Consider the following 13,685-nt stretch of genomic DNA (forward strand, 5'->3'; position numbering starts at 1 on the left):
CACAGATGCTGAAAAGGTCTAAAATAGGACATGGACCTTGAACGTGTTCCTGTGTTTAGGATGTGGTGCTTAACATTCAAGAAACAATAGAACTGCAACTCATTTATTAAGGTATAATCTCAAAATGTTCACTCTTGCTCTGTAAAGACATCCACAAGGATTGTAGAAAGCTTGCAGTATCCCATGAAGTACATGTGGTATTTTATCAGTGTAAATATAAGATTATACTATATATATTTTTTATATATATTATATATATATATACTTATATTATATATAAGATTTTCAAGATTTCTGCTGGCAGTACTCCATAACTAAAGTAAGTTTTCCCTTTGGTGCTGCACTAGTTTATGATTTAATTGTTACTGACATTCCACCAGTCATATTATTAGCTTCACCAAATGAAAGGGAAATAATCCTGTATTAATTAAAGAGAGCAACTGAATTCCTTCACTCATCTTATCCTTGGCTGTCTGAGACAGTGATGCACTTCAGCTTCCCTAAAGAAACTTCCACCAAAAAAGAGCTTGGGGTGATAGTGAGAGATCCAGATTGAAGGGTGTGCCTGAATTATCTTTAGGGAGGAGACCTTTTTTCGTGGGTGACAGGCAATGTGCCTGTGGCTCTCTTTTTCTTTCTGGGTTGTTTTTCCCTTTCTTTTTGTCAGAGGCTTTGGAAAAGCTGTTTTGTCAAGAGAATAATATTCATTTATAGCCATGTGAACAGTTTCTATCCTATACCAGTGAAGGTAGTCACCTAAATACCCAGACCCATGCCCTTGAAAATAAAACAAGGAGAAAATATGGAGTATTTGTTTGAGACCAGATAAACTGAATGTAGTTCAGTAACATGGTAAGGCAATTGCTGTTATTGCACAGAGACATTTCTTTGTATGCTGGAACTGAGGGTAGCAGCAAAAGCTAAAATCCTTGCTCTGTGTATTTGTGAACACACTGTGCGTAAGTTCAAAGGAGCATTCAGAGATTGTGTTGTGTGAGCCTTTTTCACTAAGATCAAAACAAGGAGTAATTATTGCTAAATGCAGCAGATGGCTTTTTCTCTTTATTCCCAATCACTGATTAAAGAAACATAACTCAGAAGTGATCTCACTCTGTGCTCCAGTGACATTAACATTAGAACAAGATTGTCACTGTCTACTGGTCTCTTGTGCTCCTCACTGGCAGGCACTTGGTGCACCCCTGGATATCCTGCTAATGAGGTAAAAAACTAACCCTTCTAAAGTTCCAGATTTTCCTCACCTGTTTGGACACAGTTGGACAAACTGGACCAAGTTAGTACTTGAAAGCCACCTGCTGGATTTAGCATTAATTACTCCTTGTTTTGATCGTAGAAGAAAAAATCTCACACAACACAATCTCTGTGGACCCAACAGAGAAAACCTCCCCAGGGTCTTGTTAGAGCACAAACCTGCAAACAGGGATGACAGGTCAGAGAATCACAGAATCATCAAGGTTGGAAGAGACCTTCCAGACCTTCTAGTCCAACTGTCAACCCAGCACCACCAGAATCACCCCTAAACCCCATCCCAAAGCGCTACATCCAGATGCCACCTGAATGTTTCCAGAGACTCCACCACCTCCCTGGGCTACTTGTTCCAATGCCTGAGCACTCTCCCAGTGGAAAAAGGGTTTTTGAATGTCTAATATGAACCTTGCCTGATGCAATTTAAGGCCATTTCCTCTCTTCCTCTCACTAAAGGCTTTGCAGAAGAGACCAACCCCCACCCCACTAAAACCTCCTTTCAGGTCATTGCAGAGAGCAATGAGGTCCCCCCTGAGCCTCCCCTTCTCCAGACTCAACCAGCCCAGTTCCCTCAGCCGTCCCTCAGCAGACATGTTTTCCAGAGCCTTCCCCAGCTCCGTTCCCTTCTCTGGACATGCTCCAGCCCCTCAAGGGCCTTTTGGCACTGAGGGCCCAGAACTGGACACAGCACTCCAGGTGGGGCCTCCCCAGTGCCCAGCACAGAGGGGCAATCAGTTCTCTGCTCCTGCTGGCCACACTCTTCTCCACAAAGGCCACCATGCCCTTGGCCTTCTTGCCCCCCTGGGCACACTCTACCTCATATCCAGCCACTGTCAAGCAGCACCCCCAAGTCCCTTCCTGCTGAGCAGCTCTCCAGCCCCTCTGCCCCCAGCCTGGAGCGTTCCAGGGGGTTGTTGGGACCCAAGGGCAGGCCCTGACACTTGGCCTTATTGATCCAGCCTGTCCAGATCCCTCTGCAGAGCCTTCCTGCCCTCCAGCACATCCACACTCACACCCAGATCAGTCAGTCTCCCAAACAGGACAAAGTCTGACCACCAGCAGTCCAGGGTGTCAGTTCTGCTGCCCCCTCCTTCCTCCACCCAGAATGGAAAACTCCACCATTTTGGGGTCTCTGTGCCCGTCGGCTCCGACCACCACATCCCCCACCAGTCACAGAATCATGGAATGTTTTGGGTGGGAAGGGACCTTAAAGAGCATCTCAGTCCAACCCCCTGCCATGAGCAGGGACACCTTCCACTAGACTCAGAGCTCAGAGCCCCATCCAACCTGGTTGTGAACACTTCCAGGGATGGGGCAACCAGAACTTCTCTGAGCAACCTGTGCCAGGATCTCACTACCATCACAGTCCAGATATTCTTCCTAATATCCCATCTAACCCCTCCCTTTCTCAGTGTGAAGCCATTCCCCTTGTCCTGTCACTCCAGGCCCTTGTCCAAAGTCTCTCTCCATCTTTCTGGCTGGCTCCCTTCAGGCACTGCAAGGCCACAATTAGGTCACCCCAAAGCCTTCTCTTCTCCAGCCTGAACAATCCCAATTCTTTCAGCCTTTCCTCACAGCAGAGCTGCTCCATCCCTCTGATCCTCTTGCTGCTCCCCTCTGGACTCACTCCAACAGGTCCATGTCCTTCCTGTGCTGGAGCCCAGAGCTGGAGGCAGCTCTGCAGGGCTGACAACATTACAGCCCTGTGTGTTCCAGCAAGGACACTGTGGAACCTCCTGGAGTAAAGGGGCCATTGTGACACTGTAGGGCCTTCTGGAGCCAAAGGAACCCTGGGACACTGGGCAATCTCATGGAATCAAGGGAGCATTGTGACAATGTAAAAACTCATGGAATTAAGAGGCCATTGTGATAACTGCAAGACCTCATGGAACCAAAGTAACCCTGGGACACTGTGGAAACTCATGGAATCAAGGGGCCATTGTGACACTTCAGGGCCTCATGAAATCAAAGGAATCCTGGGACACTGTGGAACCTCATGGAACCAAGGATTCATTGTGACATGAAAGGCCTCATGGAACCAAGGGAGCCCTGAGACATTTTGGGCCCTCATAGAATCAAGGGGCCATTGTGACACTGAGGAACCTCGGGGACTCAGAGGCCACTGTGACACTGCAGGGCCTCATGGAACCAAAGGAACCCTGAGACTTTTCAGAACCTCATGGAATCAAGGGGCCACTGTGACACTGCAGGGCTCATGGAACCAAAGGATTCCTGGGACACTGTGGAATCTCATGGAACCAAGGGGCCACTGTGATATGTGGGGCCTCCTAGAACCAAAGGAGACCTGAGACATTTTGCAAACTCATGGAATCAAGGGTCCATTGTCACACTGCAGAGCCTTACGAAGCCAAATGGACCCTGTGACTCTGTGGAACCTCATGGAATCCAGTGGCCATTCCGACACTGTAAAACCTCTTGGATACTCTCAGGTTCCCATTATTAAGAGACACTGTGGTGGTTTGGGCTAGGCCTTCCTTGGTGACCAGTTTGTAACCAAGGGTCCAGATTTACCCAGTATTCCCTATGATTTTTACGTAAGCCAGACTATAAGAAGAAAGGAGGAAAGGTGTTCGTTCTCTTTCCTTCCAGCAGCTTGGAGGTGCAGGTTCCCTGCTGTTGAGTCTGCCGTGTTGGGGAGCGAGGTCTGGTAAGGCCTTGTCGACCTTGGGAGGCGGAGGTTGCCGGTGATCGTTCTGGAGAGACTCTCGGTTGTCCCAGGGAGAGTGGTGGGATTTTTCTTTGCTAACTCTTTAGTTACTAGATCTTGGGCTACTAATTGGGATATATGTATTTTATTTTGGTTTTCTTCCCTTTCCCTTCCCTTTCCCTTGTGAAATTGTATATATATTTCAAATTGTATATAACAGTACATAAGTGTAAATATATATATATATATATATATATCACTTTAGCTGTCTCTCTCCAGTTCTGGTTTTTCTTAGTTGTCTTTTCTCCCTCTTCTCCCTGAGGTTTTGGGGGGCGGGACGGACTTCTTGTGGTAGGGTTTGGAGACTTGGCAGGGAGCCAGCTTCAAACCATATCAGACACCTCTGCCCAAATTCAGCTGCAAAGGAGACCATGTGCCAAAGTCAGCAGTCCAGCTTTGATTTAACAGTAAATATGAGGGAGAGAGAGAGAAAGAAATTGTGCAATTCTGTCCTGTGGGCTACTTCCAGACCTTCACCTCCCTTTAGGCCTTGGAATTAAAGGGCTTCCTGTTTGCCACCAGTGCTTATGTCTTGTGGTGCCTTACGGGATTTTCCTGCTTTGACAGTGTTTTGAGACAGTTCATTGTGCCCTTCAAGTCCTTCCATGTGCACACACACACCACTCTCACCAGTGTCTGGCCCTCCAAAGAACACAAGCCCTGATGATTTGTAGCTCCCACTCCAGTGGTTGGCACTTGGAGCTCCCTCCGTACCCAGAGCTCAGAGCTCCCTTGTGCCAGAAAGTTTAAAGAGATTGTGCCTCATTCTGCCAAGACAACCCTTGGAAAAAAGTGTCCCTCTGTGTTTCCTGGGATAAGAGCACTCTATTGTCATCTTCCAAAACCTTGGAGAGGTCCCAGAGATCTCCCAGGAAGGAATTTGGGGCCTCAAGCACATGACCCGTATATAGAGGCTGAGGACTCAGGGGTCAGGGGTGTGAAGATTGAGGACAGTAGAGGAGTAGCCTGAGAGGTCTGTAAGGGGGGTGTCAGAGCTGCTGGAGCTTTTCTTCCTGTCAGAAAACAGCCTAAGAAAGAACTAGTGCCACCAAGGGCAGCTGGGGGGGCCTAGACTGGTGACAAGAAGTCAGAAATTTCCCTCCAAGATCAGTGTTGTGGTGCAATATGTCACAAAGAAGGAGTCTGGATGAGCCCAAGGCTTTGTGTGTGCAGGAAGAGCCAGGGAGGACGCAGAGATGTCAGTGCAGGAAGGTGCCAGCCAGGTGGGGCAGCCGGGGGGATGACGACAGCCTGCAGGGAAAGGGGCAGGGCATGGACACCCTAGGACAGCCTGGGCTGGAGAGGAGACAGGCATGGGGAGAAGCTGAAAGGCCCTGACAGAGCCACCTTCTGCAGGCCTTTGGCCAGGGCTGCTGTCTGTGCCCCTGATGCCAGGAGGAGGGGAGTGGCCCTTGCAGCCCTGGGGCCTCATGGCCTCCTTGTCCCTGCTCAGCAGCCTGGTAGGTGCCACCCCATGGTCCTGCCCTTGGTATTGCACATCCCCCATCCCAGTGCCCCAGGAAGAGCCCTGAGGAATGAGGCAGGGACAGGATCTGCCTTCCCAGGGGCTGAGGGTCCCATTTGATTAAGGAAACAAGTAAAGGTTTGTTCAGCATCAGAACCACCTTTCCCTTGCTTGTCCATCCTTGTCATCACTGTCTACAGTTTTCTGCTCTAACTGGAACCTGGGGACACGTTCTCAGTTGTGTCCCTCAGTGAGACTCATTAGCACTAAAGGAAACTTTAGTGTTTGAATCTCACTTTGACTTCTTGAGAAGTTGTTTGAACTTCCTCTCAGGGACTGAGTCTCATGTAAACAACATCGAACCCCCTGAGGGTCATGAAATGCCTGGGGCTGTTGCTGTGCTGCTGGGCCGGGCTCCTGGCACACAGGGAGCTCCTGGCAAGCAAGAAGAGCTTCAAAGAGACAGCTCTGCTGGTGAGCAGCTCCTCTGCACAGCCCAGCAGGGCTGAGGGCACTGCCTGCAGCACCCAGGGCACAAAAGCAAGGCAGAGAGAGGTTACACACAGCCTGGGCTGGGAGGGAAGTCGAGAGGAAGATCCACTGGAGGAGGAATCTTTCCAGGCTCCCTCACGGTGAGTCAGCATGAAGGGCAATGTGTCTGCAGTTGGTGCAAAGATCTCCTAATGCTGGCACATCCCACTCCCTGCTGCACCATCCCAGGCACATCCCAGCAGGGTTCCCTTCTCCCAGGGATGGCTGCAGGGTTGTGAAGCCGGGCTGTGCCACCCAGGCTGCCCCAAGCTGTCCTGCAGAGCAGGGTCCTGCAGCCCAGGGCTGTGCCAGGGCAGGAGCTCTGCCACTGCCAGGGGCAGCTCTCAGCCAGGCTGGGGAGCTCCCTCAGGGCTGGGCAGAGGCTGGGGGTGGAAAGAGCAAAGCCTGGCAGGGCAGGGCAAGTTTCTTCTGCTATCGAGTGAGAGTTTCATGGGTCAGGGCTGCTCACAGAACCAGAGCACCCCAGGATATTTTGCAGGGGATACTTCAAGGGGAAGGTCCAAGGAGGGATTTTTCTCAAACTCTCAAGCCACATGCCTGGTGGTTTGAGTTGCAGAGGGAACTCTGAGGAGCTGCCCAGGGCTGAGAACAACTTGCTGGCACTGTTGGTGTCTGGGAGGTGGCCCAGCTGGCTCAGGGTGAGGCTGCCCTGAGTGCCCAGTGGGCTCTGCCCTGGCCTCTCCCAGCTGGACCCTCCCTGTGCATTTCCTTGGTTCTCAGCTTGCCCCTGGTCCTGAGGTTGTTCCCTCCTTCTCTCAGTCAGACTCACTGGGAGGGGAGTTCAAGCTACACAGTCCAACACTGATCCTGGGATTCCCCTATGGCAGGTGTGTCCCTGGGAATGAGACATTCCAATTGTCCTCTGCCCTGTGGGGTGTGGGCAGTGAAGTCTGTGGGCCTGGGTAAGGAGCTCTTTTTCCCTCAATCAGACCCCGTCAGTAGGACACTTGGCTCTTTTCTGAGGTGTCCTTCCAAGCTGGGAGCTGCCCTGGAGAATGCAAATCATCCTCCCAGCACAGCTGTGTTCTCTGAAAGCCCCAGTGGAGAGGGGCAGAGATGCTGTGCCCATGCCAGGAGATGCTGTTGGGTTGGGGAGATGAGCCATGGGTGTCCTTGGCTCCAAGTGGGGTGCTGAGCCCTTGAGACAGACTGAGACATTGAGGGGTGTGGGATGGATCCCTCTGCTCTCAACAGTGTCTGGTGGCTTTTCAGACCAAAATGGGAGTGTCATCAATGTCCATCTCAGGAAGAAGCAAAGCCAACGCAGTTGGGAACAAGAGAGGGGGACAGACCAGCTCCTCTCACTCTGCACTAAGCCCCAGACAATCCTCCTGCCTGGCAGGACCTGCTCTGTTCTCCCTGAGTGCATCAGAAGTGCTGAGGGGTTCTGACATCCAGGAACATTCCTAAGGAGAGATGAGGGAATTGGAAAAAAAAAATAAATAAAATGAAACAAACCTGTGACACTGCCTTCTGCTGTCCTGGTTTTTCTCAGAAACTGGGAGTGCAGTGGGAGCAGTTCCATCTGACAGAGTTGAACACCAGGACGGGCCCCTGTGCCCACCATGCCCATGATCCCACCACTGCAGAGCAGGGCTGACCACTCACACCAAGTGGGCAGAGGGTCTGCTCCTCATGGAAGATGTAGTAGCCCCAACCAGGGCTCCAGCCATGGAGCTGAAGGGAGATTTCTAGAAAAGGAAAACCAATGGAGCAGCAAGAGGGGTGTTGGAAAGCGGCTTTGAATTTTCTCAGAATATTCTGCCCTAACTTGTCACTGTTATTTTCTACTTGAACAGTGCCCCACATCTCGAGGCAGCAAATGTCCAACAGCAGCTCTCTCACCCAGTTCCTCCTCCTGGCATTTGCAGACAGGCGGGAGCTGCAGCTCCTGCACTTCTGGCTCTTCCTGGCCATCTCCCTGGCTGCCCTCCTGGCCAACGGCCTCATCCTCAGCGCCGTAGCCTGTGACCACCACCTGCACACCCCCATGGGCTTCTTCCTGCTCAACCTCTCCCTCACAGACCTGGGCTGCATCTGCACCACTGTCCCCAAAGCCATGCACAATTCCCTCTGGGACACCACAACCATCTCCTACACAGGATGTGCTGCACAGCTCTTTTTCTTTGCCTTTTTCATCTCAGCAGAGTTTTCCCTCCTCACCATCATGTGCTACGACCGCTACGTTGCCATCTGCAAACCCCTGCACTACGGGACCCTCCTGGGCAGCAGAGCTTGTGCCCACATGGCAGCAGCTGCCTGGGCCACTGGCTTTCTCACTGCTCTGCTGCACACAGCCAATACATTTTCCCTGCCCCTGTGCCAGGGCAATGCCCTGGGGCAGTTCTTCTGTGAAATCCCACACATCCTCAAGCTCTCCTGCTCACACTCTTACATCAGGGAACTTGGGCTTATTGTGGTTAATGCCTGTTTAGCATTTGGTTGTTTCATTTTCATTGTTTTCTCCTATGTGCAGATCTTCAGGGCTGTGCTGAGGATCCCCTCTGAGCAGGGACGGCACAAAGCCTTTTCCACGTGCCTCCCTCACCTGGCCGTGGTCTCCCTGTTTATCAGCACTGCCAGTTTCCTATCTGAAGCCCCCCTCCATCTCCTCCCCATCCTTTGATCTGGTGGTGTCAGTTCTGTACTCGGTGGTGCCTCCAGCAGTGAACCCCCTCATCTACAGCCTCAGGAATCAGGAGCTCAAAAATGCCCTGAGGAAACTGATAACTGGGTGTTTTTCAAGAGCAACAAACTCTCCTTCTTCTGCATGTTATGTACCTCATTAAAGGCCAATCCTGTTATAGATTTCTTTAAAGGTTCACCGTATCTTCTCTATTTTTTGCTCCTGGTAGGGGTGTTATTTTTGTGAGAATTTGTTCACACCAAAAAATCTTTATATCTATAATTATAGATATAAAGATTAGATATATATTTGTATATATATATATATATATAAACACCATTTTAAATTCAGTGTTGGACTTTCTAGCCTGGCCCACAGGCTACACAAATTGGGAATTGTATTCACTGTCTGCTTAAACCAAATAAAGAAAGAACTCTGCCTTGACTTGTTTGCCTGACATCTTTCCTCTCTGACTTCTCTGCAGTTGCAGGGTCGGTGCCTCTGTGCAGAGCTGGGCCAGAAAAGAGTCCCAGCAGAGCAGCACTGCCAGGGAGCAGCAGCCCTTCTCCTGAGGGGCCTCCTCTCCCTTCCCTTCCACACTGTCCTGCAGAGCCCTGTGTTGTTGGAGGCCTCAGTGCTCTGGCAGTCGGTGCCAGTCCTGCTGCAGGACTGTCCAGGGACTGCAGGCAGGGACAGCCACGGGCACTGCTGGCACAGAGCTGACCTCTGCAGCAGCACTGTCATCCTGCAGGGGCATCTCCTCAGGCCAGGGCCTGAAAGCTTCCATCTGCTTTCCACTTTGCTCTCCAGGATGTGCCCAACACAACGCCCTGCAGAGGAAAACAGCAGTGACCAGCACAAGGGGGGAGTGCTCAGGGTGGGGGCACCCAGCAGTGCCCTGGCACAGCCAGCGCCGCTCCCAGCACTGGCCTCTCACCCCAGGCCACTGGACTTGTTCTTCCCTCCAAGGAGGAACAGCAAATGACCAGCTCAGGAGCCCATGTTTGCACTGCATGGACAAGACATGCCCCTGTGTCACGGCTTGGGGCTGGGGGGGTGGAAGGCTTAGACAAAGTTGATGGCAGAAGCCGTCTCGTTGAGCTATGAGGGGCAGAAAGGACCCCCTTGCTTTCTAAATTCCTTCTCAGAGAGGAGCCTGGGGGGGGCTGGATCCAACCTCAGGCTCAGAGTTTTGTTTCAATAGAAGGAATTATAGAAATGTGATTCAATCACTTTGTCCTGCAGGTTTTAATGATGGCAAATCAGAAATATTTCTATAAAATGAATTATTTGTTATGACAAATGAACAGACAAATGATCAGACAAGTGAACAGATGAAAGACCTTAAACGGAATTATTTACTGTGCAATATAAAAGCCAAAACCTCCTAGCAGTATAGTGTAAGATAGGATAGTGGAGTCTATCAAAGTCATTCTATTAAAGCAATTGGATCAAAGCCAGCAAAAAGAAATAATCCTGAAGTAGAGATTGAGGTAACTCACCCCACAACAACAGGGGGTAGTTCTCTCTCTTTCACTTAACCCCTGGGCAGTGACCATGAAGAGCTGTCCCTGCTTCATGGCAGAAGCTCCACACACTTCAAGGAAGTCTGTGGAAGAATCTGACACAGGAAAGTTGGACGGGGCTTTTATAGTTATCAAGAGTTTGATTGCCAGACATATTTGCAGGCCAGAGAGCAGCTTATCTGTCAAATCCTGCTTCAAAAAGCAGGATGTGTGTTTGAAGTTTCATGAAGCATTCTGGGGTTAGCATAATTCAACATTAAAAACAGCACCTTGGCACCAGCAGTAACTCACTACAGAGAGTGTGCATGGTCTGCAATCACTTACAATTTTTTAGGTATTAAAAAGCAGAGCATCCTGCCAGAAATGGCCCCTTGATTCCATGAGGTTGCAAAAACTCTCAGGGTTCCATGAGGTCCCTCAGAGGCCCTGCAGTGTCACAATGGCTCCTTGATTCCAGGATGTTCCAGAACATCCCAGGGTTCCCTTGGCTCCAAGAGGCTCCCCAGTGTCCCACCGGCCCCTGGATTCCAGCAGGCCCTGCAGTGTCCCAATGGCCACTGGGTTCCAGGAGCCACAGCGGCTGCCGCCAGCGTCTGTGCCCGGAGCCGCCGCTCCCACGGGGCTGCCGCACTCACCGCCGGGGTTGCCGCTCGCGCAGCCGCCGCTCTGCCCCGGCTGCACCGGGACCCGGCACCGCCTCGGGCCTGCGCTGCCGCCTCAGCGGCCACAGGGACACAGCCATGGGGGACCTTTGCTCTGACACTGATGGGGCCTGGCTTTGTTCTGCTTGGGGCTGGGCTTTGGGAAAATTGCTGTTCATGTTCATGCTCCACTGGAACAGCTCCTGAATTCCAAAGGTCTCCTAATCCAGGGGAGGGGTTTCTATGGCATTGGAGGTGCCGCCCCTCGGGACACATTGTCAGTAAACCATCCAGCTGACTGGGATGGGTGTGAGAGCTGGGGAACACAGGATAATCAGTCATCCCATGAAAACCATGGAACATTCCCTGCCTGAATCAGAACCCAAAGAGAAGAGTTTGGATACAATTCCCAAACAGTTTGGAAACTCCAGTCATTTCTGACACCAGGATGGAAATTCAGCAGATAACTAAAGCCAGTGTTTTAATGGGTCCCACAGTGTGTTTGGAGTTGCATCAGCTGTCAGTCCAAGATGGACCATGTCAGAACTGGTGAGGTTGGGGGGTGAGGAGCAAGGCTGATCGTACAGGGTCAGTGTGGATCTCCTGAGGAGACACTCAGCATCAAGATCACTTGGAGAACACTTCTATCACCTCTTCTCTGAACTAAAAAACATGTATCCTTGAATTAAAACAAAAAAAGTACAAATTTTGAAGACTCGTTTTCAAATTACCTTGAAGACAATTACAAGAAGACAAAGAGATCCTGAGGGATTTCTGGATTTTAATGAGCCCCACAGTGTGTTTGCAGCCCAGCCCATGGTCCTGAGGTACTGAGAGAAGATTGAAGCAGCTGCTGAAGAAGTCAGAAGCCAAAGTGCAAGTGCCTTGAAGCATTGCTGGGCCCCACTGAGGGCAGGCACTGCCAAAGCCTCCCCAGGGACTCCTTGGAGCAGCTCCTTGGAGGCCAGGAGTGCAGGCAGACAAAGGCTCTGGGCAGGCCCCTGCAATGCTGAGCAAAGCCTGCCTTGGTTTTGTGGAGCACAAAGGCCAAGGCCTGAGCCCCAGGCCCTGGCCCAGCAGATCCTGTCCCTCCCGGCTGGCTCAGGGCTGTTTGGGGGGCACTGGGATGGGAGGGGGAGGAACAACAAAGGCCCAAAACTGGGCAACCCCTGCCAGGCTCCTGAGGGAGGGGCGAGGCAGAACCCAAGTGCAGAACCTGCCAGGAAAGTGTCTTGTGGTGGCCTGAGTGGCAGAGGCAGCTGCCAGAGGCAAGGGGACAAAGGCCTGGGTGCCTTTGGGCCTTGCAGCCCTGCCAGAGCCCTTGGCCATCTCTCCTGCAGGCTGTCCTGCCCTGGCCCTGCTGCTGCTCTGGCCTTGCAGGCTGCACACACCCCTCCTGCTTTCCCACCCCCTCCCAGCAGCATTTCTAGACCCTCCCTGATGTCTCTGCACCAGCTCTGGCTGTTGCCATGTGCACTTGGCCTTCTGAACTTGGATCCTGAGCCCCTGTGCCACAGGACATCCCTCCCAGAGCCCAGGCCCTTCTCCTGGGGGTCACTGCAGAGCTGAGCAGATCCAGGTCACCTCCCATTCCTCTGCCAACCCCCTGGGCCTGCTCTGGGCCCTCCAGGTCCTTGCCCTGCTCCCAAGTGCTTTGGGGGTGCTTAATGGTCAGGGCTTGGGGTTTAGATCTCAGGGTGGGGATTAGGCAGAACTTTGGGAGGTTTGTTGTTCTGCTGGCAGTGTCTGGTTCATGATTAGGGGAAGAGATTTTTAGGCTGGGTTAGGATTAAAGCTTGGCTTTTCATACTGGTAATACAGATTTGGGATTGGGGTGGGCATTGCAGGACAAATAAGAGTCTGGAGTTCTGGGTTTGGGCTTTTTCTGGTTTGGAATTAGAGCAGTGGTGTCCTAGTTAGAACAACTGGGACCGATTCATCACTGGATAGGTATAGCCCAAACCTGTGTATTCTATGGCCCTCCATGCCATTTCCCAGAAACTCTTGTCAAGGGGGCGGGGGGGGGGCTGCCTGTGGGGGGATGTTCCTGACCTCATACCCTTTTATGGAATTTCTTTCTCTGAGCATCCTCATACCCTTTTATGGAATTCCCCGCTCTGAGAGAAGGATTGACCATTCCTTTTATGGAATTCCCTACTCTGAGGGAAGGATTGACCATTCCTGCCTGAACTGGAGAATATATAAACCTGGAGTTTCAGAACTTTTCTACCACTCGTGGGACCCAGAGGAGAGGAAGACTGCAGCTCATCGCTCTCAACCAGACTGAGACCACCACCCTCAACTGGACTGCAATCACCACTTTTGACCAGACTGCAACAGCTCTCCCACCAGCAGGTTTTTTCCCTTCTCCCTTTACTTTGGACTCAGGGGGGAGGGGGGTGCCCAAGGAACACCACTTTGTTCATGCCCCAGGGTGCTGGGTTACACATTTGGGTTTTGTGGGTTAAGACCAATTGTTAGTTTGTATAATTGTACTTATTGTATTATTTTAATAATTTGTTATTCTGACTTAAATTCTCTTCTTTGAGTTGAGTTCATTTCCCCTGCTGGTTAACTTGGGGGTGGGAGGGGGGGCTGAGGGGAGTGGGGAGAGCGGGAGCGGGGTTGCCGTGGGGGTACCTCGGTGTCCTCATGCCTTGATTCCTGGAGAGCGAGGGAGGCTGGAGATAGGGAGGAGCTTCGAGAGCCCTGAGAGCCTGGAGAGGGGGGGCACGGAGAAGGGGAAGCCTGGACAGTGGGGACCCCTGGGATCCCCTAGGACAACAAATTGGAGAACCTGATGAGGGGGAATTTCTAGGAATGCGGCATCCCAAAGGCGAGAATCAGAGGAGAAAGGAGCCTTGGGACCCCCAACACTCCCAGC

General features: G+C 51.6%; 1 protein-coding gene and 2 pseudogenes across 1 annotated transcript in view; 2 read left to right on the forward strand and 1 right to left on the reverse strand.

Annotated features, from left to right (window-relative positions):
- Positions 1-13,685, forward strand: part of LOC127474808 (uncharacterized) — a 1,366,245-nt pseudogene that overhangs the window by 1,077,318 nt on the left and 275,242 nt on the right.
- LOC127474847 (PHD finger protein 7-like) overlaps positions 1-13,685 on the forward strand; it is a 165,410-nt gene that overhangs the window by 129,236 nt on the left and 22,489 nt on the right. The window lies entirely within an intron of this gene.
- The window catches only part of LOC127474840 (zinc finger protein 883-like), a 177,877-nt pseudogene that overhangs the window by 6,083 nt on the left and 158,109 nt on the right, over positions 1-13,685 (reverse strand).

The sequence above is a fragment of the Manacus candei genome, unplaced genomic scaffold, assembly GCF_025592945.1.
Source record: "Manacus candei isolate 608988 ecotype Guabito, Panama unplaced genomic scaffold, ASM2559294v1 h1tg000045l, whole genome shotgun sequence".
NCBI lineage: Eukaryota > Metazoa > Chordata > Aves > Passeriformes > Pipridae > Manacus > Manacus candei.